At 38.4% G+C, this 27,551-nt stretch overlaps 1 long non-coding RNA gene across 1 annotated transcript in view; it reads left to right on the top strand.

Annotated features, from left to right (window-relative positions):
* LOC121816815 (uncharacterized) overlaps positions 1–23,787 on the top strand; it is a 47,545-nt gene extending 23,758 nt beyond the window's left edge. The window contains exons 4-6 of the long non-coding RNA XR_006056530.2: positions 5,016–5,113; positions 21,537–21,631; positions 22,324–23,787. This is a non-coding gene — a long non-coding RNA (uncharacterized LOC121816815). The remainder of the gene's footprint in view (positions 1–5,015; positions 5,114–21,536; positions 21,632–22,323) is intronic.
* The last annotated feature ends 3,764 nt before the right edge of the window (positions 23,788–27,551 follow it).

The raw sequence follows: 27,551 nt of genomic DNA, 5'->3' as shown, positions 1-27,551 counted from the left end.
GTTCAAAGTAGACTGTTATAAATTTAGGATATTAAATGTAAGCATATATTAATCATAAAAAAAGATATACAAAAATAAATTAGAAAGGAATCAAAGCAATTTGCTACAAAAAATCAACTAAACACAAAAGCAGGCAGCATTGGAGGAAATGAAGGATAAAAAAAGTGTAAAACACAGAGAAAATAAATAATAAAATAGATGAAGTAAATCCTCCCTTGTCAATAATTACATTAAATGTAAATAGATTAATCAAAAGGCAGAGATTTTATTTCTAACCAAAAGGCAGGGATTGGAAGATTGGACAGAACAACATGAAAACTATATGTTATCTACAAGAGACTCATTTTCAATTCAAAGCACAAGTTTGAAAATGAAAGGATGAAAACAGATAGTTCTAGCAAACAGCACCCAAAAGAAAGCTGGGGTGACTATTCTAACATCAGACAAAGCAACCTTTAAGTCAAAACTGTTACAAAAACAAAGATGGACATTATATACTGATAAAAGAGTCAATCCATCAAGAAGTTATAATAAAGGAATTTCCTGATCTATTGTGCAAACATGGTCCCATCACTTCATGTCAAATAGATGGAGAAACAATGGAAACAGTGACAGACTTTATTTTCTTGGGCCCCAAAATCATTGCAGATGGTGACTGCAGCCATGAAATTAAAAGACGTTTGCTCCTTGGAAGAAAACCTATGACCAACCTAAACAGCATATTGAAAAGCAGAGACATTACTTTGCCAACAAAGATCTGTCTAGTCAAAGCTATGGTTTTCCAGTAGTCATGTATGGATGGATGTGAGAGTTGGACCTTAAAAGAAAGCTGAGCACCTAAGAATTGATGCTTTTGAACTGTGGTGTTGGAGAAGACTCTTGAGAGTCCCTTGGACTGCAAGGAGATCAAACCAATCAATCCTAAAGGAAATCAGTCCTGAATATTCATTGGAAGGACTGATGCTGAAGTTGAAACTCCAATACTCTGGCCACCTTGTGCAAAGAACTGACTCATTGGAAAAGACTGATTCTGGGAAAGACTGAAGGCAGGAGGAAAAGGGGATGGGGGAGGATGAGATGGTTATATGTTATCACTGACTCAATGGACATGAGTTTGAACAAGTTCCAGAAGCTGATGATGGACACAGATGCCTGGCGTGCTGCAGTCCATGGGATCACAAAGAGTTGGACATGACTGAGCAACTGAACTGACTGATTGTGCAAACTGAGGCTGAGGGTAGAGACTAGCTGATCTTTAATGGCTGAGTTATCATGTCCACTTATCCAGTATATTCTCTGTGGTTGATACTCTCTGAAAAGTATTTAGTCACTGACTCTCAATCCCTATCAGTTAGCAATTTGCCCCAGGAGCATAATTCTACTCATACTCCTGGGGTGTGTCCGACTATGTGCGACCCCATAGATGGCAGTCCACCAGGCTCCTCCATCCCTGGGATTCTCCAGGCAAGAACACTGGAGTTGGTCGCCATTTCCTTCTCCAATGCATGAAAGTGAACAGTCAAAGTGAAGTCACTCAGTCGTGTCCGACTCTTAGCGACCCCATGGACTTCAGCCTACCAGGCTCCTCCATCCATGGGATTTTCCAAGCAAGAGTACTGGAGTGGGATGCCACTGCCTTCTCCAATCTAAGTCTAGACGGGATAAAATAGATATGGCTGAATTTTAAATCAATGCTATGGAGGGACATCTTGAAATAAAGAGTGAATACATAATAAAAAGAAAAGAAATGAAATGAATGAAGCCAATATATTATAATAGACACAGGGGACAAAGACAGTTCAACCTAAATATACGTATTTTTTTGAAGGGAAAAAAATGATATTCAATGATTTTTAATCATATAAAATTCCCCTGCAATTATGAAAGATCAGTGTCTGTAAATTTGAAAGAGCACAGTACATACAAGGTAGGATTGATATAATATAACATTGAGACTTAGTTTGGTTAAACTATTAAGATTCAAGAATAAAGGTATTTATATGTGTATTTGTGTGTGTGTGCTCAGTTGCTCAGTTATGTTTGACTCTTTAGGAACCCATGGACTGTAGCCCATCATGCTCCTCTATTCATGGGATTTTTCAGGTAAGAATAATGGAGTGGGCTGCCATTTCCTCCTTCAAGGGATCATCCTAACACAGAGATCCAACCCTCATTTCCTGCGTCTCCTGCATTGGCAGGCAGGTTCTTTACCACTGTTCTGTTTCAGAAGCCCCAATGTGTACTGTATTTCATAACAAAATATGTAAGTTGAAAAAAAAATAATGGAAGGCTTCTAGACAAGAGACCAAAAAAAAGTCATAAATAAGGGCAAAAATTCAAGATGATCTCAGACTTGACCACAGAAAATTTAATTGCGAAGACATTGGAATGATATGTACCAAGTTGTGAAGAAACGAAAAGGTCCAAAGGTAATACTCAAACAACTTGTTAACTATAAAAACCAAAGAAGATAGAAAACAACCACAGGTAGAAAACTACAAATATGAAAAATCTCAGGCTCCCTTAAGGCACATTTTCAAAGAAACTATTTGATGGTGAAATCTAATGATACAAGTAAAGAATCAAAATCAAAACAAAGATTTAGAGAATTTGAAATGGTATAATCAATATAAAAGAATTAATGATGAGCCCCAAATCTATTTTAAGTAGCTCTAAGTAACCAGATAAATACATTTTGTTTCAGAGTAAAATAGAAATTCTGACTGAACAATTAAACAAAAATCAGCAAGTATATAATGAACTGAAAACAATACAAACCCACTTGACCTAATACCTATAGAACACTATACACAACAATTGCTGAACAGATATGCTCTTTTCAGTGGATGTGGAATGTTTATAAAGAAACACTATACACTAGGCCGTAACATGAATCTCAGTCAAATGAACTGTGCTAAAATCATACAGAATAATATCTGTGACCATAATAGAAATAACTAGAAGCCAATAAAGGAAGATATCTGAAAAATATCCAAATGTTTGAAATTAACTATATATTTCTAAACCCTTGGGCAAAACAATAAGTCACAGTAGAAATTAGAAAGTATTTTTAACTGAATGAAAATGAGAAAACAACATAAGTTTGTTGAAGCTTATGTGATGCTAGAACATCTTGGAAGAAAATGTAGACAATATTAGTTATTTAACAATTAGAAGAAAAAAAGCTTTGAAGTCAATCAGCAATGCTTTGACTTCAAGCCAAGAAAAAGAACAAAGACCCTGATGCTGGGAAATCTTGAAGGCAAAAGAAGAAGGCGGTGGGAGAGGATGAGATGGTTAGATAGCATCACTGACTCAGTGGACATGAATTTGAACAAACTCCGGGAGACAGTGGTGGACAGGAAAGCCTGGCATTCTGCATTCCAACGGGTGGCAAAGAACTGGACCATGCTTAGTGACTGAACAACAACAAAAAAGATGAAAATAAAATCAAATTTAAAGGCATAAATTAGTGATACTGCAAAGAGAAAAATCGATAAAAACAAAGGTTACTTCTTTGAAAGAATAAAATTGATAACCCTCTAGCTAGAGACATTACAGTCATTAAAAAGCTAAAAATAAGGAAATATTGCAATTTGAGCACCATGATTTGACAAAACAAATGAAATAAAAAATTCCTTGAGATATACAAATTATTGAAGAAAAGTGGTGCTTGAGTGGCAATTGGGGAAAAAATCTTGATATGTAAAAACCTATCATGTATTTCATGTTTTCATTTCTTTGATTTATAATATTCACAATTTAAATATCATTTATAATTATCCTGAAATTGCTTGCTCCTGTTTTGTTTTCTTTTTCTGTCTCTCTCTCTCTTTTTTTTTTTTTTCTTTTGGTGATGACTCACAAGTTGGAATCAAGATTGCTGGGAGAAATATCAACAACCTCAGATATGCTGATGATATACTACTTTAATGGTAGACAGTGAAGAGGAACTAAAGAGCCTCTTGATGAAGGTGAAGAGGAGAATTAAAAAGTTGGCTTAAAATTCAACGTTCAAAAAACTAAGATCATGGCATCCAGTCCCATCACTTCATGGCAAATAGTTGGGGGAAAAGTGGGAACAGTGACAGATTTTATTTTCTTGGGCTCCAAAATCACTGCCAATGGTGGCTGCAGCCATGAAATTAAAAGACAAACCTTGGAAGGAAAGCTAGGACAAACCTAGACAGTGTATTAAGAAGCAGAGACATCACTTTGCCAGAAAAAGTCCACACAGTCAAAGCTACAGCTTTTCCAGTAGTCATATATGGATGTGAGAGTTGGATCATAAAGAAGGTTCAGCACCGAAGAACTGATGCTTTTGAACTGTGGTGCTGGAGAAGACTCTTGAGAGTCTCTTGGATGACAAGGAGCTCAAACCAGTCAATCTTAAAGGAAGTCAACCCTGAATATTCACTAGAAGGACTGATGCTGAAGCTGAAGCTCCAATACTTTGGCCACCTGATGCAAACAGCTGACTCATTAGAAAGGACCCTGATGCTGGGCAAGAGTGAAGGCAGGAGGAGAAGGGACGACAGAAAACAAGATGGTTGGATGGTATCACTGACTCAATGGACATGAGTTTAAGCAAGCTGCGGGAGATGGTGAAGAACAGGGAAGCCTGGCATGCTGCAGTCCATGGGGCTGCAGAGTCAGACATGACTCAGCGACTAAGCAACAACAGTCTCATTTTTCAGTTGAACTTTAAAATCTCTTTATACATTAAGAAAGATAAGTCTACATTCTGTCGATTTACTTTTTAAATATATATATTTAAATACATATATATTTGAAATTAAAATATATTTTCTCACAAAATAGATTGCTTTATTTATTCTTTTAACATGGGTTATGACTTTTTAATTGGTAGATACTTGCTTTACAATATTGTGTTGCTTTCTGCCATACATCAACAAGAATCAGCCACAGGTACATATATATATATATATATATATATATATATCCTCTCCCTCTTGAACTTCCTTCCCATCTCTCTCCCCATTCCACCCCTCTAGGTTGTTGCAGAGCACTGGGTTGAGGCCCCCGTGTCACACAGCAAATTCCCACTTTAATGGCAGAAAGCAAAGAGGAACTAAAGAGCTTCTTGAAGAAGGTAATGTATTTACATATGGTAATGTATATGCTTCCATGCTATGCTCTCACCTTTCCTCTATGATTTGTGCTTTGGGCCTTACTTACCTCAAGATTATATATTATTATTTATATATCTTTCTATATTTAATTAGTGCTCTCTCTTAAAGTTAATGCTTTAATCTTACAGGACTATATTTTATTGTAAGATATGTATTAGTAGTCTTTCTTTTTTTTCAAATGCTTAGCTAGTCTTTTTTAGCATATGTTAAATTCAAATATATACACTTGGGGCCATTTTTATTATGTTTCTGTTTATCTGTTTGTCTATTTCTAGACCAGTCCCATACAATTTTATTTATTATAGTAGTATATCTTAATCTCTGATAAAACAGAGACTTTTTATTCCCTTCCTTTTCATCATTTTCTTCAATTTTCGCCTATGTTAATTGTTTCATGCAAACTTTAGAAGCATTTTGTCAGATTCAAAGAGAAATCCATTTTGATTGAACAGTTATTGTTATAGCTATTTGGGGAAATTGACAAATTTACTATATTAAGCCTATCAACCAACATGACCTGTTTTTGTATTTAAGTCTTCCTTTAGTTCCCTCAAAACAGTTTTTAGTTTTCTTCATATAGGACTCAGACATTTTAAGTTTATTTCTAAGTTTTAGTACTTGGATTTTTTTTAATGGTATGATTTATTTTCTAAAAAAATATAATTGATTTACAGGGGGGTTTGATCTCTTGGTAGGGAAGATCCCCCTGTAGAAAGGAATGGCAACTCATTCCAGTAATCTTTCCTAGAGAATTCTATGGGCAGAGGAGCATCCAGGCTATAGTCCATGGGGCTGCAGAGTTGGACACAACTTAGCAACTAAGCACACACACACATCTGTATCTGTTAATGGCAAATAGATGGGAAACAATGGAAACAGTGACAGACTTTATTTTCTTAGGCTCCAAAATCACTGCAGATGGTGATTGCACCAATGAAATTAAAAGCCACTTGCTCCTTGGAAGAAAACTTATGACCAACCTAGATACCATATTAAAAAGCAGAGACATTACTTTGTCAACAAAGGTCCATCTAGTCAAAGCTTGTACTTTCCAGTAGTCATGTATGAATGTGAGAATTAGACTGTAAAGAAGGCTGAGTGCCAAAGAATCAGTGCTTTTAAACTGTGGTGTTGGAGAAGACTCTTGAGAGTCCCTTGGACTGCAAGGAGATCAAACCAGTCAGTCCTAAAGGAAATCAGTCCTGAATATTCATTGGAAGGACTCATGCTGAAGCTGAAGCTCCACTACTTTGGCCACCTGATGAGAAGAGCTGACTCATTAGAAAGGATCCTGATGCTGGGCAAGAGTGAAGGCAGGAGGAGAAGGGGATGACAGGAAGATGGCTGGATGGTATCACTGACTCAATGGACATGAGTTTAAGCAAGCTGTGGGAGATGGTAAACAGGGAAGCCTGGTGTGCTTCAGTCCATGGGGTCACAAAAAGTCAGACATGACTGAGAGACTGAATGACAAATCCCTAATTAATCCCTCTCCTCTTTCTCTCTCCCCTTTGGTAACCACAAGTTTGTTTTCTATAACTGTTATTCTGTTCCTCTTTTGCATATATATTCATTTATATCATTTTTAGATTCCACATACAAGTGATCAGTTCAGTTCAGTTGCTCAGTCATGTCCGACTCTTCCCTGTCCATCACCAGTTCCCAGAGTTTACTCAAACTCATGTTCATTGAGTTGGTGATGCCATTCAACCATCTCATCCTCTATCATCCCCTTCTCCTCCCGCCTTCAATCTTTCCCAGCATCAGGGTCTTTTCAAATGAGTCATCTCTTTGCATCAAGTGGCCAAAGTATTGGAGTTTCAGCTTCAACATCAGTTCTTCCAGTGAACACCCAGGACTGATCTCCTTTAGGATGGACTGCAGCCCTTGGATATCTTTGCAGTCCAAGGGACTCTCAAGAGTCTTCTCCAACACCACAGTTCAAAAGCATCAATTCTTCGGCGCTCAGCTTTCTTTATGGTCAACTCTCACATCCATACATGACCACTGGAAAAACCATAGCCTTGACTACACAGATCTTTGTTGGCAAAGTAATGTCTCTGCTTTTTAATATGCTGTCTAGTTTGGTTATAACTTTCCTTCCAAGGAGTAAGTGTCTTTTAATTTCATGCATACAAGTGATATCATACAGCATTTACAGCATTTGTCTTTCTTTGTCTGACTTATATCACGAAGCATAATATTCTATAAATCCACCCATGTTGCTGCAAATGGCAGAATTTCATTCTTTTATATGGCTGAGTAATACTCTATTGTACACATACCATATCTTCTTTATCCATTTGTCTGTTGATGGGCATTAGTTTGCTTCCATGTCTTTGTTGTTGTAAATAATGCTGCTGTGAACACTGGGGTACATGTATCTTTCAAGTTAGTGTCTTGTATAATTTACTTTTTATCCATTTTATTTTCTAACAGAAGTTTCACTTTTACATTTTAGCATCTAGTCAGTCTACAAATGAAATTGGCTTATAAAGCGAGATAAAGAACTAATTCTTTTTTTCCCAAAACAATAAGCAGTTTTTCCAGCAGTAGCTTCCATGGAATATTTAGCCATGAAAAGTCAATACAAAATACATGTGTACTGTGGTTGTAATTATGTAAGATGTGCATTCCAGATGACAATAATTATAATTTTCTCACCAATAATTTAAACTGAGGGTAAAGAGTTCATCTTTCTTTTTTCATTCATTTCACCTTTTCCTTGGAGGAAATGTCATTTCCAATAACTATTTCTTGATATTTTACAGTACAAATTTAGTGCTTAGCATATGTTCCCTTCAAGTATTAATTAAGTAGCATCTCACACAGTAGACAACCTGGTGTCTGCCTAGAATTAGCACAGACGAGGAGACATTCACATGTGCTCTCAAATATTAAATTCTGAAACAGGGACATTTTTTAATAAGTCATACTCTATTTTTCTCCTTACTTAGAAATATTAATCAGATATTGCTTAATGTGGTATGAACATGAAACAGTGTTCAGATATCTGTCCCTCCATTGCCTGAATAAAATTCCTCAGCTTCTCCCTGATTACATGCTTTTCCTCTTCTCTCCTATGAAATGTATTCTATTCCTTCACTGTGTGCACGCCTGCTCAGTTGTATCTGACTGTTTGTAACCCTATGGAATGTAACCCACCAGGCTCTACCCATGGGATTTTCAGTCCATGGGATTTTCCACACAAGAATACTGGGGTGGGTTGCCATTTCATCCTCCAGGGGATATTCCCGACCCAGGGATCAAACCCATGTCTCCTGTGTCTCCTCCATTGAAAGCAGATTCTTTACCACTTGAGCCACCAAAGAAACCCCTATTCCTTCATTAGCTTTGTCAAAATCAGACTTGTGCTTCTAAGCATCACTGTACCCTCAGCATCACTTCTTGTCATTGCTTTCATTTCTCTCTCTTTTTCTTTTCTTTTTTGATTGGAGGAAATTTATGCAGATGTGCATAAATCTCTTTATGGGTTAGAATTAAGAGAAGATATTCCTCTTGCTCAGAAGGATGGTCCAGGTATGGACATAAAGGAACATCTTGTCTTACATTTAATGGGATATGATTATTATTATGTACATCAAAGAAAAGCAATGGACTTTCTAAAGGATTAAAACAAACAGAATTGGCATACCAAGGCATGGGAATACCTCAGTGGCCCAGCATCATTTGGAAATAAAATAGCACTGCTGCTGCTAAGTCGCTTCAGTTGTGTCTGACTCTGCGTGACCCCATAGACAGCAGCCCACCAGGCTCCCCTACCATATGTAAACTTTCCAGACCACTGAAAATTCTCACTGACAGCCCAATGGTTACATTTTGGTAAACAGAGGTGCTAACTCACTGCTGGTGACTTTATAAGTGATTTGCCCCTGCGTTCAGTAGCCTCATGCTTCTACACTTTGCTAGAGGTAGGCCTGCCTTTAGTCACACTTTATGTTGTTCCCTTTTTTCCCACCAGAGACACCCCTCTCTAGCAGCAGCCCACCTCTAAGTCTTCCATTTACTTCTACTCTACTGAAACATAGAAACCAGATGACCATGCTTATTGAATTGTGCCCCATGTAAAACCTAGGGAAACTCTGAGTCATGTTACTTAGCCATCCTGTTATGGCTTTGGGAGGTCAGTTGAGTGTGTGTTAGTCACTCAGTTGTATCTGGCTCTTTGTGATCCCATGGACTGTAGCCTGCCAAGGATTCTCTAGGCAAGAATACTGGAGTGGGTTGCCATTCCCTTCTCAGGGGATCTTCCCAACCCAGGGATCAAACCTGGGTCTCCTGCATTGCAGGCAGATTCTTTACCAAATGAGCCACCAGGGAAGGTCTGCTGCTGCTGCTGCTGCTGCTAACTCACTTCAGTGGTGTCCGACTCTGTGTGACCCCATAGACGGCAGCCCACCAGGCTCTGCCATCCCTGGGATTCTCCAGGCAAGAACACTGGAGTGGGTGGCCATTTCCTTCTCCAATGCATGAAAGTGAAAAGTGAAAGTGAAGTCTCTCAGTCGTGTCCGACTCTTCACGACCCCATGGACTGCAGCCTACCAGGCTCCTCCATCCATGGGATTTTCCAGGCAAGAGTACTGGAGTGGGGTGCCATCGCCTTCTCTGAGGGAAGGTCTAAAGTCTCTTAAAAATAATTTCTTCTTGGTAGGGCTGCAACTGAAAAACGCATCATTCATTCATTCAGCAAACAATTATCATGTGCCTCCACACTCCATTTAGTATTCCAAACACTGGCTATATAGTAGTGAATAGAGCAGACACCCAGTCCTTGGCATGTGTAGAGTTTAAAATCTAGATGGGCAAAGGGATATTGTGAAGAAAGCTTTGCAAGTACCATGAAAGCATGAAAGCAAATAATTAATCTATATAAATGACTCAGAATTCAGATTTCAAAATGAAAAAAAACACCCACATTTCAAAAGGACAGTTTGGCAGCCAAGAAACCGTAATAGTCCTGTTAAAGGCATGAGTCAGAGGCTCTTCAGGGAGTGAATTGTTTCTGGCAGCAGGGGCCCTTTCTGGAAGCATGTCCAGTCCCGTGCGCAGCCTCACTTCCTGAGGCTGCAACAGAAAACGTGCTCCCGGTCCCTTCACGTCATTCCCATCCATCCACATATTCCCTCAGCTCCTCTTCAAACTGGATCTGCCCCAGCCCTGGTGCTCCAGGAGAAGACCGTGAATTCAGTAGTTGAGAGGATTGAAGCTACATCCACAGCCAGGCTGGAGAAAGGTGCTGTGACACATGGCTTCTCCTCCAAGGGCTTTCGGAAGTCAACCAGGAGGCCTGACTTTCAAGAATGAATGAAATGAAGGAATATGGAGCCTGTACCAACAGCTTCAAATTTAAAAGACAGCTCAGAAAGAGTAGTGGGAACATTTCCGTGAGACAAGTATTATGGTCGCTGGTAGAAACATCAAATTCTCAATTTAGTTTAGGAAAATTTGAAGCAGTATTTCTATTCTTCTTTCCTTACACTTCCAACTTTTGTGCCAGCAAAGCAGAAAGCTCTCCCCACCCCTACATCTCCCCAAACCTCCCACTTATGTTTGTTTGTGAAAAGAATATGAGCAATTGGCTGTCTCTAACAACTCTTGACAATAAACAGGACAATGAACTAAATTATTTTAAAATGAAAAAAAAATTTTTTTGAAAAAACATTTAACAAGCTAATGGTGGTTTCTCTTGTGTTCCAAAATGAGAGGCATGAAAAAGAATGGCCTCTCTGCTTCCTATTCAAGCAAAAACTCAAGATCTCAAGCCCCAAACCAGGGCCCGCAGAGCAGTAAGATGAGGTCACAGCTGACCACATCAGTGGACCTTATCCAAGAAAACTCTTTGAAGGTATCCCTTCTGGTGACTGAACAGATTGTCCCCTGAGGTTGAAGCAAACACAGATAAACACTTGGGAAAAGCCACTGCGCATGGCACAGGGATGATAAAATGCCTGCTGATTTCAACTACTGACTGCAGCCTTCAGACTGTTTTACTTAACTCATTCCTATGCTTACCTTAAACTCTAGAATCTTCAGGTATGAAGAAGAGGCTGATATGTGTCTATGGGTTTGCTTAACATGAAAACAATACAGGGTCTTCCCTGGTGGTCCAGGAGTTAAGAATCTGCCTTGCAATGCAGGGGACTCTGGTATGATCCCTGGTCAGGTAACTAAGATTCCACACGCTATGAGGCAACTAAGCCTTCCTACTGCAACTACTGAGCCTGTGTGCCTCAACTAGAGAGCCTACGCACTGCAGTGAAGACCTGTGTGCCAACACAGATAAATATTCAAATATTTATCAAATATTCAAATAAATATTTTTTTGAAAAGAAAGCAACATAAAAACTTCCTTCCACTTCATAAGAACCCAGGAGTTGAAAATGTATATATAATCAGAAAGTTCAAGCTTCCCCTCCATCAGCATAATCTTCCCAAAAAGCGACTTTCCCTATTCAATGCTCTGAAGCCTGCAGCGTCCCTCCCCATGGGTTGTGTTGCTGTATTGTTGTTCAGTCACCAAGTCATGTCCGACTCTTTGTGACCCCATGGACTACAGCACGCCAGGCCTCCCTGCCCCTTACCATTTCTCAAAGTTTGCCCAAGTTCATATCCATTGAATCAGTGATGCCATCCAACCATTTCATGGGCTATCAATCATCACACATGGGATATAAATGTTTTATAAATAGCCTTGCTGACACGAGTCTGGTCGTGGACATAAGTGATCTGTTCACTGGAAGCCAGTTGTCACACTTTCACACCAACATGCATTTCCTTAATTTCCACATCTGTGCCTGAGCACAGACTATCTGTTCTGCTGGGTGGACCAGCTCATCCTGATTTACACCTTAAGATGAAATTGAGTCCTGTCTTTTTCATGGAGCTCTCCTTTCCACAATTGACAAACACTTGATTTCTACTCAATTTTTCATAGATATCTTTATTGCAGAGAACTGGGAACCTCTAAGCCCCTAGTAACACCAAGGTCATTATGCCTGTGACCTAACAAGCTGTAGAAAATGAGTTGCTAGAAAACTTGTCCAGACTCCTGGGTAAATTGCTTCTCACCTTTTTGGCTAAGGTCAAGGGCAGATTCCTGGGTAAGGAGGAGGAAGGGAGGTTCACTCATATCCAGTCTTCTCACTCCTCCTAGGATCTGTGGGCATAGAGATCACTGAAGAGTCTAGAGTTGCACAGAGGTCAGCAATCCAGCTCATTCTACTGCTTCAAGGGGTCATCTGTGAGCTGCTCCCCTTGCCCATCTGTCCTGGCCTGCCTTTAGAAAGTTTTCATAGAGAGGGTAATAAGATGTTCAACTTTCAAGCTGCATTTCCTTCCATGAAGCATTCTAGTCTTAGTATCTTTTACACCAACTTATATCCACCACATACACATCTTTACTTCCAAATTTCTACCCTTGTTTTTATTAGCACTTGGGGCATCCTTGCCCTCATTTCCTACCTGGTCAGTATCTCCTCACCCTTTTCAAGGTTCAGCTCAAATTAACTCCTTTCATCTCCTTCTCTTTACTGAACTCTTAGACAATATTAACTACTCTCTCTTCCTTATTCCCAAAGTATATTAGTCTTCACTCTATTTTATTTTATTTTTCACTCTATTTTAGAAATTAATGATTGTTTGTATATATGTCACTCCCAGCCTTGGAGGAAGAAGGACTATCTTATTTAATCTTTATATCCCTAGTCCTAACCTTATGCCAAAGACATCAAGAAGTTGTGTTAATATGTGGGACTGAATGTGAACAGCCTGGAAGTTCTTGAAATGGACCCAGGTACACATCATCCCGTAGGTAGAAGTCCAGCCTGGGGCAATATTCTGCTCCTCCTGATGCTTGCTTGGTAGTCAACACTGCCCCACCCCCAACTCTCCCACATCAACATCCTGTTTCTTCTTCTTATCCTAGCTCAACATTTTCTTCAAGTTATACTTACTCTGCAGGCCCCATTGTAGGCCCACTTTCTCTGGCTTTTTTTTTGGTACTCTCTCTGTTCAAGCCTAAGTACTTGCCTGCTACCTTTTAGCTTCAGTTTCCTCATCTGATATAGCCTGTTTGTAGCACTGTTGTATAGAGAAATATTAGACGTGTATGTAAAAAAAGTTTTGTACTAAAATGACAAAGAATGATGCAAATAAAATGAACTTTAATTGCATATTTCAAGGTAAACTATATTTTCTAATGAAAAATAGTTATGATACAAAAATAACTCACAGAATATGAATGTAAAGGAGTCAGAAATATATCTCTGAGTGGCAAAATAGATCAAAAAAGAATAAAATTATAACAGTGGGTGTATGATAGGAAAAATGCACTGGACTGAAAAATTATTGAATGTAATCAGTTGTCAGTATTATAAATTTCCAGTAGTCATGTATGGATGTGAGAGTTGGACCATAAAGAAAGCTGAGCACTGAAGACTTGATGCTTTTGAACTGTGGTGTTGGAGAAGACTCTTGAGAGTCCCTTGGACTGCAAGGAGATCAGTCAGTCCTAAAGGAAATCAGTCCTGAATATTCATTGGAAGGTCTGGCGCTGAAGCTGAAGCTCCAATATTTTGGCCACCTGATGTGAAGAACTGACTCATTGGAAAAGACCCTGATGCTGGGAAATATTGAAGGCAGGAAAAGAAGGGGATGACAGAGGATGAAATGGATGGATGACATCACCAACTTGATGGGTATAAGTTTGAGCAAGCTCCAGGAATTGATGATGGACAGGGAAGCCTGGTGCACTGCAGTCCATGGGATGGCAAAGAGTCAGACATGACTGAGCAACTGAATCGAACTGATCAGTTGTTTAAAAAATAAAAAATCTTATTCCCTTCCTACAAATCCAATATAATCTCCCCATAGACATCTCAAATCCAATATGTTCAAAACTAACCTCAAGATAGATCTCTTACCTAGTCCCCTTACCTAACTTGCTTCTATTCTTATACTCCTTCTTTTGACCACTATCCATCACTCCTAAAGCCCCCAATCCTATTTCTTTTTTTTTCTTCTTCTTCTTTTTTTTATTGGTTTTGCCATACATTGACATGAATCCACCATGGGTGTACATGCGTTCCCAAACATGAACCCCCCTCCCACTTCCCTCCCCATAACATCTCTGGTCATCACCGTGCACCAGCCCCAAGCACGCTGTTTCCTGTGTCGGACATAGACTGGCGATTCTATTCTTACATGATAGTATACATGTTACAATGCCATTCTCCCAAATCATCCCACCCTCTCCCTCTCCCTCTGAGTCCAAAAGTCCGTTATACACATCTGTATCTTTTTTGCTGTTTTGCATACAGGGTCGTCATTGCCATCTTTCTAAATTCCATATATATGTGTTAGTATACTGTATTGGTGTTTTTCTTTCTGGCTTACTTCACTCTGTATAATCGGCTCCAGTTTCATCCATCTCATCAGAACTGATTCAAATGTATTCTTTTTAATGGCTGAGTAATACTCCATTTTGTATATGTACCACAGCTTTCTTATCCATTCATCTGCTGATGGACATCTAGGTTGTTTCCATGTCCTGGCTATTATAAACAGTGCTGTGATGAACATTGGGATTCATATGTCTCTTTCAATTCTGGTTTCCTCGGTGTGCATGCCCAGCAGTGGGATTGCTGGGTCATAAGGTAGTTCTATTTGCCCCCAATCCTATTTCATTTTCCCATCATATTCAAAGCCAACCCAAGTCTTGTGGAGTCTAAGTCCTGAAATATCTCTTGTCTCTATCTCCTCTTATGCAAATTCATTGCCCCACTTTCAGGACTTAGGATTTCTCACCTGTTCTGCTTCCATTGTGTCCTATTAGATCTTCTGTCTACAACTCATCTTCCATAACGTAAGTAGAGAGAGGTTTCAAAGACATAAACCTTAACATACTACTTAAAAATATTCTATGGCTTCCATAATTCAGACTGAATTCCTTAACATGTCATTCAAATTATTTCATGATTTCGCCCCTGTTTATCTTTCAGTTCATTCTTCTGTGCTTCTTTAGGGATCTTCTAATATAGAAAACTTTCTCAGACCTTCTCAAGGTGACCTTTCACCCATATGCCCCATAATACTGTGTGTTCACCTTAATTACAACATGTCTCAAACATGATCATTTCTAATTAGATATCTTCCCTGCCAGACTGTACACTCTTTGCTTGTCACCTAAAACTTTCACATAAAGAGATTAAATGGAATGGTTCCATTGCCTCCTCACCCAGGCAGGCAGCCCCTGAGTAAAATGGTAGAAATAGAAAGAAAGATAGGAATGAAGGAAGAAAGACAGTGTTAGTCCTGACACTGGAAAGAGAAGAGTCCAGGAGGCTGTAGCCTCTGTTGGTTAGTAAAGAAAGAAAAATACTGAATCCAGCATAAGCTTGACCATATGACCCCAACAAGGGTCAAGGAATTTAACCCTTGATATGAATCATTTTGAAAAAATACAGAAAATATTTCTATCAGGACTTCTAGAAAAGACAACTGACTACTGGACAAGTTTTTGCCTGATAGATATGGATTAATCCCAAAGAACAAATGTTTCATTGTGAATTATGTCTTGACCACTTGCCAACAGGTGATTGCATTTAAAGAGCTATTGAGGGGTTTTTTGTTTTTTTTAGAGTTCTTAAAATGTGCTCGTCATTGAAATCTCCAAGGGCAGATAAAGACTTCAAAATCAACACACTGGCCCAAAAAGAGTAAACACAGATCATGAAAACAATAACGTCTGGTAAATTTAACCAATTAAATTCAGTTCTCTATGTTCCTTTCTTCACACAAACATCATCATTGGTCTCAATATTTAACCAAACCCGTTTATTTTATTAAAAAAAAAATAGAGCATTCTAAGATTCTACCTCCATTAGAAAGAAGATTTATATAAATGAAATGAAGAATTTAATCACTTAGTAAATGTGCTCTCAACCAAATTTTCTGCCTAAAAGCACCAGTATTTATAGAGGACATAACATAGTTCTAGTGTTATTGTTGACTCTGCTGCCTACAGTTTTAGATCTATCTCTTAGCTATTTTTGTGATTGATATGCCCCTCTTTACCAACATGGGATATAAAATAAGAAAATATTTTTAAAATATTCAAATTAAGTAACTATTCATCTTACTCCTCTGTTATGAGAAAGTATTTCCTCTCTCTTCAGGGTTGTCTCACATCCAAAGCCAAGGGAAAGAAAAAATCTGAAGAGTTTTACTCAGCCCAAGGGGTCAGTCTTGCTTTACCATGCTCATGATGGAAGAGAACTGGAAACTATGAGGAGTCCCTTCACTGACAGATGCTAGGACTTGCAGCAGTTGCTGCTGAAGGAGTATCTGTGAAAAGTGGGCGGTTTGATAGTGAGATACAATGCTTCCTCATTTATGTGAGAACCACTGTTTCTCATAGTATCTGTGTGTGTGTGCATGTATGCTCAATTGTGTCTGACTCTTTGTGACCCCATGGACTATAGCCTGCCAGGCTCCACTATCCATGGGATTCTCCAAGCAAGAATACTCAAGCGGATTGCCATTCCCTTCTCCAGGAAATTTCCCGACCCAGGGATTGAACCCATGTTTCCTGGGTTTCCTGCATTGGCAGGCAGATTCTTTACCCCTGAGCCACCTGGGAAGTCCCTGTGCTGTCCATCAATCCATTAAAGAAGTGAACTTGGGTACCAGTCCATGTCTATTACACAGGTCTGGCAGGAGGTTCTCAAGGTAGAATATGGAAAAACAGAAAGACATGTTAAGATCAGCAGTACTCACTACACAATATGACTAGTTACTTAACTTGTTCTAAATGATCAGATACACAGACTTGTTGTTCAGAGGTACACTCACAGTGCCAAGGAGACTGTGTCAGGAAGAACCAGCAGCCTTGGCCATACACTATGCTCCAAGCCAGCCCTTTTCTTGTCCTTGGTTCCCTTCCCTTATAGGGAAAGTTCCTAGCCTCTAGCTGACTCTCAGTATAACCCCCTCAATTCATCAGAGATGGTCTGCTAATGTCACCTGTAAAACAGACGGTAGTTGAGTCTCTATTCTAATCCTCCTAGAAGGTTCCTTGTAGAAGTGAAAACACTCAGTCGTGTCTGACTCTTTACCACCCCATGGACTACTGTAGCCTACCAGGCTCCTCCGTCCATTGCCAGGCTCCTCCATTCATTGGATTTTACAGACAAGAATACTGGAGTGGGTTGCCATTTCCTTCTCCAGGGGATCTTGCTGACCCAGGGATTGAACCAGGGTCTCCCACATTACAGGCAGACTGAGCCCCCAGGGAAGTTCTTGGATCTTTGCAAATTGCTCACTACTGCAACCCACACCACATTCTAACCGAAGGGAGTCTTAGTCAGAGTCCCAACAGCAAAGAGGTAGCACAATGCTGTTTTTGAGGATAGTCAACAAAGGGACTATTTAAAGTTGTGTGGACATGAAAATGCAATATCATGCTAATAACAAAGGCCTGAAGAACAAGGGCACAGACAGATACCTAAAGAAGGTAGCCATGATGAAAGGGCTCCCTGACAGAATCTGTTGCCTTCAGTAGAGAAACAGAGACACAACCAATCCTCAGTGACCCATTAAGAAAAACTACAGGAATTAACATCCCAACCTCACTCTTCTCGTACCCTTCCACCTCCTTCTGGTTGTCTCCTTTGACAAATGCAACAGGAAACTACAAGGCAAGAAATACAGGTCAGCTTCTTGAGGACAGATGAAAGTGAGGAAGGAGAGATATCTTACCCAGAGAGCTGGGAGAGAAGGTCTTGTATATCTGTGGTCTGCATAGTATTTCACGGACTGGAGCCAGTTATGAGATGTTTGTGGCTGAACCACCATGAGATAAGCACCCAATTGGAGAATAAGCATTTAGAAACCTTGATAACACAATTTGATGCTGCCACACACTCAAGTGTACAGCCACACATTTTGCTCATTAAATAGCAAGTAGGGCAACTCAGGAGTTGTTGACTCAGGAGGTGGATTGTATATGGAATAAGCTATATTCTAGTGATACACCAAAAGGCTCCAGTTAACACATGAGATATTTTAAGGTAAGTTTGTCAACAGTAACCTAAATATTTATCTAAAAATTTTAGGGACTCTCCCAGTGGTCCAGTGGTTAAGAGTCTGCCTTGCAATGCAGGTGACGTGAGTTCAATCCCTGGTCAGAGAAATAAGATTCCATATGCCTCAGGACAACTAAGCCCATGTGCCACAACTGGAGAGAGTCTGTGCTTTACAATGAAAAATCTAGTGTGCCACACCCAAGATCTGACTCAGCCTTAATTAATTTTTAAAAAATAAAATAAAAATTTTTAATTTATTTTATTTTATAGCTTTTTATTCTAGCAATTGTTTGTATACATATATTCATGACACTTTTCCTTATTAGGTAAATTTTAAAATAATATTTGTATTATCATTTCCATATCTGATATTAACAAAGTAGCTTGTATTTTCTATAGATAACATTGCAAAAAAATATTTTAAAACAATCATTTGAAGGCTCTGGAGATCAATCTAAAACAGTAGAAACTGGAAAATTTTTTAAAGAGAATCAAATTGGATAAAATGTGTGTTTATAGCTTTTTTGCCTGAAGGTATTTCCTAGTCTACATAGACAGAAGTCAACTAGAACATAAGCAGAAAGTTCCAGTCTCATTGGTCTGAGGAATCAGAGTATGGAGTTTGAAAAAAGGGACACTGAATTTAAAAATGGGTCAATCAGTTCAGTTCAGTTCAGTTCAGTCGCTCAGTCGTGTCAGACTCTTTGCGACCTCATGAATTGCAGCACATCAGACCTCCCTGTCCATCACCAACTCCCGAAGTTCACTCAGACTCACGTCCATCGAGTCAGTGATGCCATCCAGCCATCTCATCCTCTATTGTCCCCTTCTCCTCCTGCCCCCAATCCCTCCCAGCATCAGAGTCTTTTCCAATGAGTCAACTCTTCGCATGAGGTGGCCAAAGTACTGGAGTTTCAGCTTTAGCATCATTCCTTCCAAAGAAATCCCAGGGCTGATCTCCTTTAGAATGGACTGGTTGGACCTCCTTGCAGTCCAAGGGACTCTCAAGAGTCTTCTCCAACACCACAGTTCAAAAGCATCAATTCTTTGGCACTCAGCTTTCTTCACAGTCCAACTCTCACATCTGTACATGACCACTGGAAATAGGAACAATCTAATGTATTTTTTAAAAAGGCTGGTGGGCTGGAGGGAGGGGGAATTCCCTAGCAGTCCAATGGCTAGGTCTTGGTGCCTTCAGTGCCAAGGATCCAATTTTGATCCTTAGTTGGAGAACTATGATCTCACAAGCCATGCAGTGTGGCCAAAAAAAAAAAAAAACAAGAAGGAAACTTCAAAGATAAATAAGACAGTGTCAACAAGACTAACATACTACCAATCAGATCCCAGAAAAAGGAAAGATAAAGAAGAGGAAAAAAAACTACTTAAAATAATGGCAAAATGTTACCTAAATTTTATGAAAAACAGTTTATAGATCCTAAAAGCTCAGCAAACCCTACAACTGGACAAACACAAAGAAAATACACTTAGGCACATTATAATAAAAAAGTTGAAAATCAAAGATAAAAAGAAAATCTTAAAAGTATTAAGAAAAAAGAGACCAAAAAAGAAAAAATAGACATATTATTAAAAAGAGAACATTGACATGGATGATGGTAGACTATTTACTAGAAACAATGGAGATAATAATATCAATTTTACATAAAAAGTAAAAGTCACTCAGTTGTGTCCAACTCTTTGTAACCCCATGGACTGTATGTATAGTCCATGGAATTCTCCAGGCAAGAATACTGGAGTGGGTAGCCTATCACTTTTCCAGTCGATCTTCCTGACCCAGGAATAGAACCAAGGTCTCCTCCATTGCAGGTGGATTCTTTAGCAACTGAGCTATCAGGGGAAGCCCTGAGAAGTTCAGTTTTATTTAAGTTCTATCAAAAAAGTGTATACTCATCCAACCACTGCAATAATCCAAGGAATTGAAATAAAAGGAAAAAAAAAAAAAACTTGAAGAAAAATAAACTAAAACTGTGTCCAGTCACAGACACTATAAATGTTAAGTTGGAAATTCTTAGGAATCTAACAAAACTACAGTAGAACTAATAAGTGATTTCATCAACATCATAGGCTAAAAAATCAATTTTTATAAAATCTATAATGTAGCATTTCTACACACAAGCAGCAAAAAAATGTAAAATGAAATTTAAAGACAATTCAATTTACAAGTGCATCCAAAAACATAAAATATTTAGGGCTACATTTAGCAAAAGCATGCAATACCTCTATAGTCAAAACTGCAAAATATCCTGAGATAAAAATTAAAGACCTAAATAAATGGAGGAATATGCCATGCTCATTGAAATGGAAAAATTAATATTTTTTAAAAGGTTAATTCTCCACAAATTGATCTATAACTTCAAAACAATCTGAGTTATAACTCCTACAAGTATTTTTATAGACACTGATAAGCTAATTCTAAATGTATATAGACGATGAAAAGTAACAACCAAAACAATCTTTCCCCCCCTGGTTTTTGTTTGTTTCCTTACATTTTTGGTCTCACCTTGCAGGATTGAACCTGGTCCCTTGACAGTGAAAGGGCAGAATTCTAACCACTGGAAAGGGCAGAATTCTAACCACTGGACTGTCAGGGAATCCTCCAAAACAATCTTTAGAAAGAGGACAAAGTTGGAAGTCTTACACCACCTCATTTCAAAACTTACTATAAAGCTACAATAATCAAGCCAGTGTGACAATAGCATAAAGATAGACAAATATCAATGGAAGACAGTCCATAAATATGCTTACATAATTAATTAATATTCAACATGAGCAACACATCAACGAAATGAGAACAAATGTAAAATCTTTTCTACATGATACTGGAACAACGGTATGTGTGAAGGAAAAGTGACCCTCGACTCCTATCTCATCATTCACAAAAATTAATTTGTTACAGATCATAGATCTAGCAATAAACACTAAAACTGCAAACCTAGAAAGATCCACAAGAGTATTCCACAAGAATATTCCCTGGTGGTCCAACAGTTAGTACCCCACACTTTCACTGCAGAGGTGGGGATTCAATCCCAAACTCCATCCGGGTGGCATGGCCAAATAAATCAACCAATCATGTAAAACTAAATTAAGGTGATTTATAAAATTCAGAAAGAAAAACATCAACCTTTGAGTATGTGTACTGCAGGGGGGACTTAAACAGGCAAGACGGAACTCACTGGAATAGTAGAAATGCTCTTTATCTTGATAAGAGTGTGATATGCAGGTATTGTCATTGTTGTTCACTCAGTTGTGTCCAAATCTTTAGGATCCCAAGGACTGCAGCACACCAGGCCTCCCCGTCCTTCACCATCTCCAGAAGTTGACCCAATTTCACGTTCATTAAATTGGTGGCATACACAGGTATATCCATTTGAAAAATCCCATCACATTGTACACTTAAGATTCTATATTCACTGTATGTAATTTTTACCTTAAAAAACTGTTAACATATATTAAACTCTGGTTAGTAAGTTCGCTTTTCATGGTGGTATGGTTGAGCAATTCTGAACCTATTCTAAGCGTATTCTAAGTATGGGTAATTGAATAATTATGTACTGTAGATATAGAGAGGAAAAGACTGGAATGTATCCTGTGGGACTTAATTGAATTGGAACTATCAGCATAAGTTCATGGTTCTATGTACATGGTTCTATACACACAGAGAGAGAAGTTTGTTTATGTACATGTTTGTGTGTGTATGTGAGTGTGTGTTAGCACTACCAATAAGAGCCTCTAAGCAATGACACGTGTGTAACAATAAGCACATCTCAGATACTGGTTTCTAAATACCGTTCTTTACTAAAAAGCCAGGGCTTCTTGGAGAACAGGCTGACTCCTGGCTTGGATCAGTAAAAGCACAAAATGATCCTATAATACCTTGTGCTGAAAATTAAGGAACTACATAAATCACATCATAGAGGCAAGGAGTCAACTGGAAGAGTCCCCACTAATCATATCTAGGACAATTGATAAAATCAACTGATGTTAAATATAGCGGGTCAAAATTACATGATGGCCAAGTAATTCTCACAAAATATGTCTCCACCTTTCAGGGGAGAGAGCTGGTGGACACCACCTTGTTCAACTTATCTATGTCAATATCACTACGTTGTGGCAAATTGACACCATGTGCTTCCAGATGTGATGCACTGGGAAGGACATGTCACCTTAACCTTGCCAAAAATGCATGGCCTGAAATTAATCACATCCAGACGGAGAAGAATTCTACAAAACAACTGACTTGTTCTCTTAAGAAATGTCAAGGGTGAGCAAGACAAGGTAAAACTGAAAAACACTTTCAGCTTAAAGGATGCCAAAGAGACTTGACAACTATGGCTACACCTGATGACTGGATTAATATATAAGGCAAACACAAAGAAAACAACAGTGGACATAAGGGATATTATTGAGCCAAGAGATGGAATTTGAATATGAACTATGGGTTAGATAACTGTGCTATGCTCATACTCAGTCATGTCTGCCTCTTTGTGACTCCATGGACTGTAGCCTGCCAGGCTCCACTGTCTATGGGATTTTTCAGGCAAGAATACTGAAGTGGGTTGTCATTTTCTCCTCCAGCGGACCATCCCAACCCAGGGATCAAACCCACTGAATCATTGGGAAACCCCAGTAGTGCTATAGTAGTGTTAAGTTTGGGTTTCTCTCATGGCTGTTGGTAAAGAATCCACCTGCAATGCAGGAGACGCAGCTGGGTTGGGAAGATCCCCTGGAGAAGGGCATGGCAACCCACTCCAGTGTTCTTGCCTGGAAAATCCCATGGACCGAGGAGCCTGGCAGGCTACAGCCTATAGGGTCGCAAAAAATCCAAGACGTCTGAAGAATCTGAGCACATATGCTCGCAAGGTTAAATTCCCTGAATTCAGTGTTCTTAATTTCAGAAAATTCACATGAAATGATTTAGTAGAAAAGGGACATGACATCTTGAACTTTTACTGAAATAATTCAGAAAAAAAAAACATTTTGGACACATATACACATTGATATGAGAAGAGAAAATGCTAAAGTAATTGGAGCAAAATGGAAACTGGTGAAAGATCCCCTTATAACAGGCTTGCAACTTCCCTATAAGTCTGAAATTGCATCAAAATAAAAACTTAAGACAAAAAACTAAAATTATATAATATTTGGAAATATTGATTAAATGACCAACAAAATTGTGTTATATTCTTGGAGAACTTATACATGGCTCTATTAAAAGTTATTTTCAAAAATAAAATTCTTTCTTAAACAGTTAAAATAATGTATCTGCGTATATTATTAAATTTTTCAAGCCCTTATAATAGTTATCTAAATATTAAAAATATAAAGGTGAAATGACTATCCTTGGTACATATTTGTTTAACCAATTTCTTAGCTTTATCTATCACACCATGACACCATTGTTTTTGTGAAGAATTTTTAAAATATGGAATTGTTATTTTCACTTTTCTTATAAAACTGCCTACAGTATTTTTCATAGTTGAATTTTATGATTAATAAATTTGAAATTCATGACAGCTTCATTAACCTCTTTCTTTCGACCATGGTATTTTCCCTTTTCTTTGTCTTTTTTTGGCTGCATGGTGTGGCATGCAGGACCTCAGTTCCCCAACCAGGGATCAAACCTGTGCCCTTTGAACTGGGAGCATGAAGTCTTAACCACTGAACCTCAAAGGAAGTTCCTTGACAGTAGTATTTTTATTCAAGAAGCTACACTCTCTACTGAGCACTCCACAGGCAGTTCTGGGCAAAGTCTACCAAACTGAATCTATTTTCAAATTTTAACTTTTAAACTGGGATCTGTAAATATTTTAACCCAAACATTTCACAGGTACTTTTTTTACTATCTCAGAATACTTTCCTCAATAAATATTTTTATAAGATAAAACTCTTATTAAAAGATGTTCTTTTTATAATTCTTCTAAATATTTCATGTAATTTAGATTATAGAAATCAGGCTGCTGCTGCTGCTGCTGCTGCTGCTAAGTCGCTTCAGTCATGTCTGACTCTGTGCAACCCCATAGACCGCAGCCCATCAGGCTCCCCAGTCCCTGGGATTCTCCAGGCAAGAACACTGGAGTGGGTTGCCATTTCCTTCTCCAATGCGTGAAAGTAAAAAGTGAAAGTGAAGTCACTCAGCCATTTCTGACTCTTAGCGACCCCATGGACTGCAGCCTACCAGGCTCCTTTTTCCAGGCAAGAGTACTGGAGTGGGGTGCAACTGTCTTCTCCAATAGAAATCATTCCAAATAGAATAAAAATTTATCAAATTGAAAATAAAAACTTCTCAAAAGATTTTTCTACATGTTGATCTATTTCACAGTTTGAGCATTTCTTAACTAATTTGTTCACTTCTCCCCTTGCTTTTGTAAGGATAAATATTAGTATCTCCCTGTTTGCAAGCTTTCTTTTTAATAATTTCAGTTTACTATAATCTTTAAAAGTTAAAGGAACATTTGTTTCCTTTATTGAATAATTTGATTAAATATTTCCAAATGGTTTTGAAAAAAAAATACAGTCAAAATTTAGAGGATTTTTTTTCTCCATGGTTGACATTTAAATTGATTTTCCAAGCAATTCTTCAAAAAGTTGAAACATTTATAAGATTCAGTAATGCATGTCAAAGAGAAAGTACATACTGTCTGTCATACTGCAGTTTTTGTTTGCTTTTATAAGGTCACTTCATCACACATACACACACAAAAATATTGTGATTCGGTTACTCTATGTACAAATTTAACCACTATCAGCTTCTACTTCAATTACTAAAACGTTGAAATTTGGATGCAATTAAGTGTTGTATGTGCACCAAAATCAATTCCAAGTACATTTCTGTTCCATAGAGAGAATGATTACACTGTAGTTTTTGCCATAGTGTTATGCTCTGCTAAAATTTATACTCATAGTATCACAATAGCAACAAATAATTTCATCTTCAAAGTTTAACTGAATTTGTCACAGTATTCACAATGATGTCAGATGTTTCAGCACTTTGATTTCATGAACTGTCAGATGGAAAAAGAATTGAATCATTAACCAAAATTAACTGATGTCCTCACTGAAGCATTTGATGATCCTGACATAAAACTGGAATTATTTAACTGTTCACCAAATTCTTACTGGTAATGGAACCAACACTTTAACATTGCTTTGTATGTGCACAAGAAATCTTGAAGTTGAAAGTGATTGAAATTATTTTAGAAGGACATACATGTGACCTAAATGAAAAGTCACACTTCAGAGTGATGTGTAAACATACCTTTCCACAGCTGCACATATTTAATTGTTTGCTTTGGGCACAATCTATTAAAATAACATCCAACACTGAAATAAGTGATTTGCTTCTTCAGCAGATGTGTCTTGGCTTTTTATATGTTGAGCTACATCACTAAAACCCCTGATGTCAACCAACATTTTATGCAAATTTTATATTCGTCATCAGTTGATAAAAGAACATTCAGGACTTTATTTTTCATTAAACATGCTCTTTCAGGCTTTTGGCTTGATTTTGTGCTGTTGTTGCTTTTTTGTTTTAGCTTTTTGCTGCTGAAAGTACATATTGCAAAATGTTTAAATAGAGTTGCCACATAACAAATGACAAAACCATTACAGCTAGAGAGTTCATATTATTTTCCATATATGTACCTGGGTCAGGACTGTTCAGCCTTTATATGCAGCACATAATTTGCATACACCTAACCTGTAATTTCCTGTGTTATCCATTGATGGACACTCTCATGGCTTTGAGAACCTCCCCAGTTATGGCACATACCTGGCCACAACTGGCTGGTAGACCAAATGGCAAGCAGAGGCAGCCACTTGTCAAAGAGAAGAAGGAGTTAGCTCAAGTGTGGATGCTCTTCTGTTTAACATGCATGCTATTTTTGAAAAGGAGGGGTTAATTATATTGTATATGGAAACAGTGGAAAAAACAGGTATGACTTATCATTAGTCCTCTTTCAAGGACATGACAACCCACTCCAGTGTTCTTGCCTGGAGAATCCCAGGGACAGGGGAGCCTGGTGCTCTGCCGTCTATAGGGTCGCACAGAGTCGGACACGACTGGAGTGACTTAGCAGCAGCAGCAGATTTGACCATAAGTTTAAGTAAAAACTGCTCACTGTATTTGCATGTTTCACACAACTGGGTAGAAGCTAAAAGCACAAGGTAGAGGTCTACTATTAGTTTTCTTTGCTGCTAAAAAGTTTTCCTCATTCATAAAATGGGAATAATAATAGATCTACTTACGAAGTCACTGTAAGGAGTTAAAGAGTTAATATGTATAACTCAAAGGAACTGTTTTTATCAGAATTAAGTATTATTGTTATAACTATTACTGCTTTCTAGAAAAAAAAAACAACCCTGTGATTACTCATTGTTGAGATTTTTAGAAGCCAAAGTATTTCCAGACCCTTTGCTGTCATGTTCTATGACAAATAGTGTTTTATTCACCAATTCCTTTATGGCTGTGTCTCTGCAGATATTACTTCCATTGCTGCAACTGCAGCAATTAGGTTTCATGGGTAGGCTTGTTACAATTTCTTGGCTCATATGAAAATTTAAACGTTTTTTTAAAAAGTAAACGTAAGCATATTCCACATAAATTCTTAGTAAACCATAGTTTCTCCACTTCAGATTCAAATAGATAGTTTTATGAAGATACATTCAGAAATTTCCATCTCTCCCCCATTTTATTTAATCATGTTAGTTTCAGTCCACACCTTTCTTTCCTTTGAGCTCTTTCTGATTATCTAAATTATTAGTTTTGAATCACCTATCATTAGGGATGAATTTGGGCTTCCCTGGTGGCTCAGTGGTAAAGAATCTGCTTGCCAGTGCAGGAGACAGCGGTTCAACCCCTGGTCAGGGAAGATCCCACATGCCTCAAAGTAACTAAGCCCATGCACCTATTGAGCATGTGCTCCAGAGCCCAAGAACCGCAACTACTGAAACCTGTGCACCCTTAGCCCATGCTCAGCAACAAAAGAAGCCACAGCAATGAGAAGCCCATTCACCCCTACTGCAGAAAAGCCCACACAGCAACAAGGACCCAGCACAGCCAACACAGAAATAAGTAAATATTTTTTTAAAGAAGAATAAATTTGGATTCAAATAGTCCTATGCTTTATTAACTGTGTTCAGTTCAGTTCCGTTCAGTCACTCAGTCGTGTCCCACTCTTTGCAACCCGATGAATCGCAGCACTCCAGGCCTCCCTGTCCATCACCAACTCCCGGAGTTCACTCAGACTCATATCCATCGAGTCAGTGATGCCAGCCAGCC

Source organism: Ovis aries, chromosome 16 (assembly GCF_016772045.2).
Source record: "Ovis aries strain OAR_USU_Benz2616 breed Rambouillet chromosome 16, ARS-UI_Ramb_v3.0, whole genome shotgun sequence".
In the NCBI taxonomy this organism is placed as follows: domain Eukaryota; kingdom Metazoa; phylum Chordata; class Mammalia; order Artiodactyla; family Bovidae; genus Ovis; species Ovis aries.
This window is presented reverse-complemented; position numbering and strand designations above follow the sequence as displayed.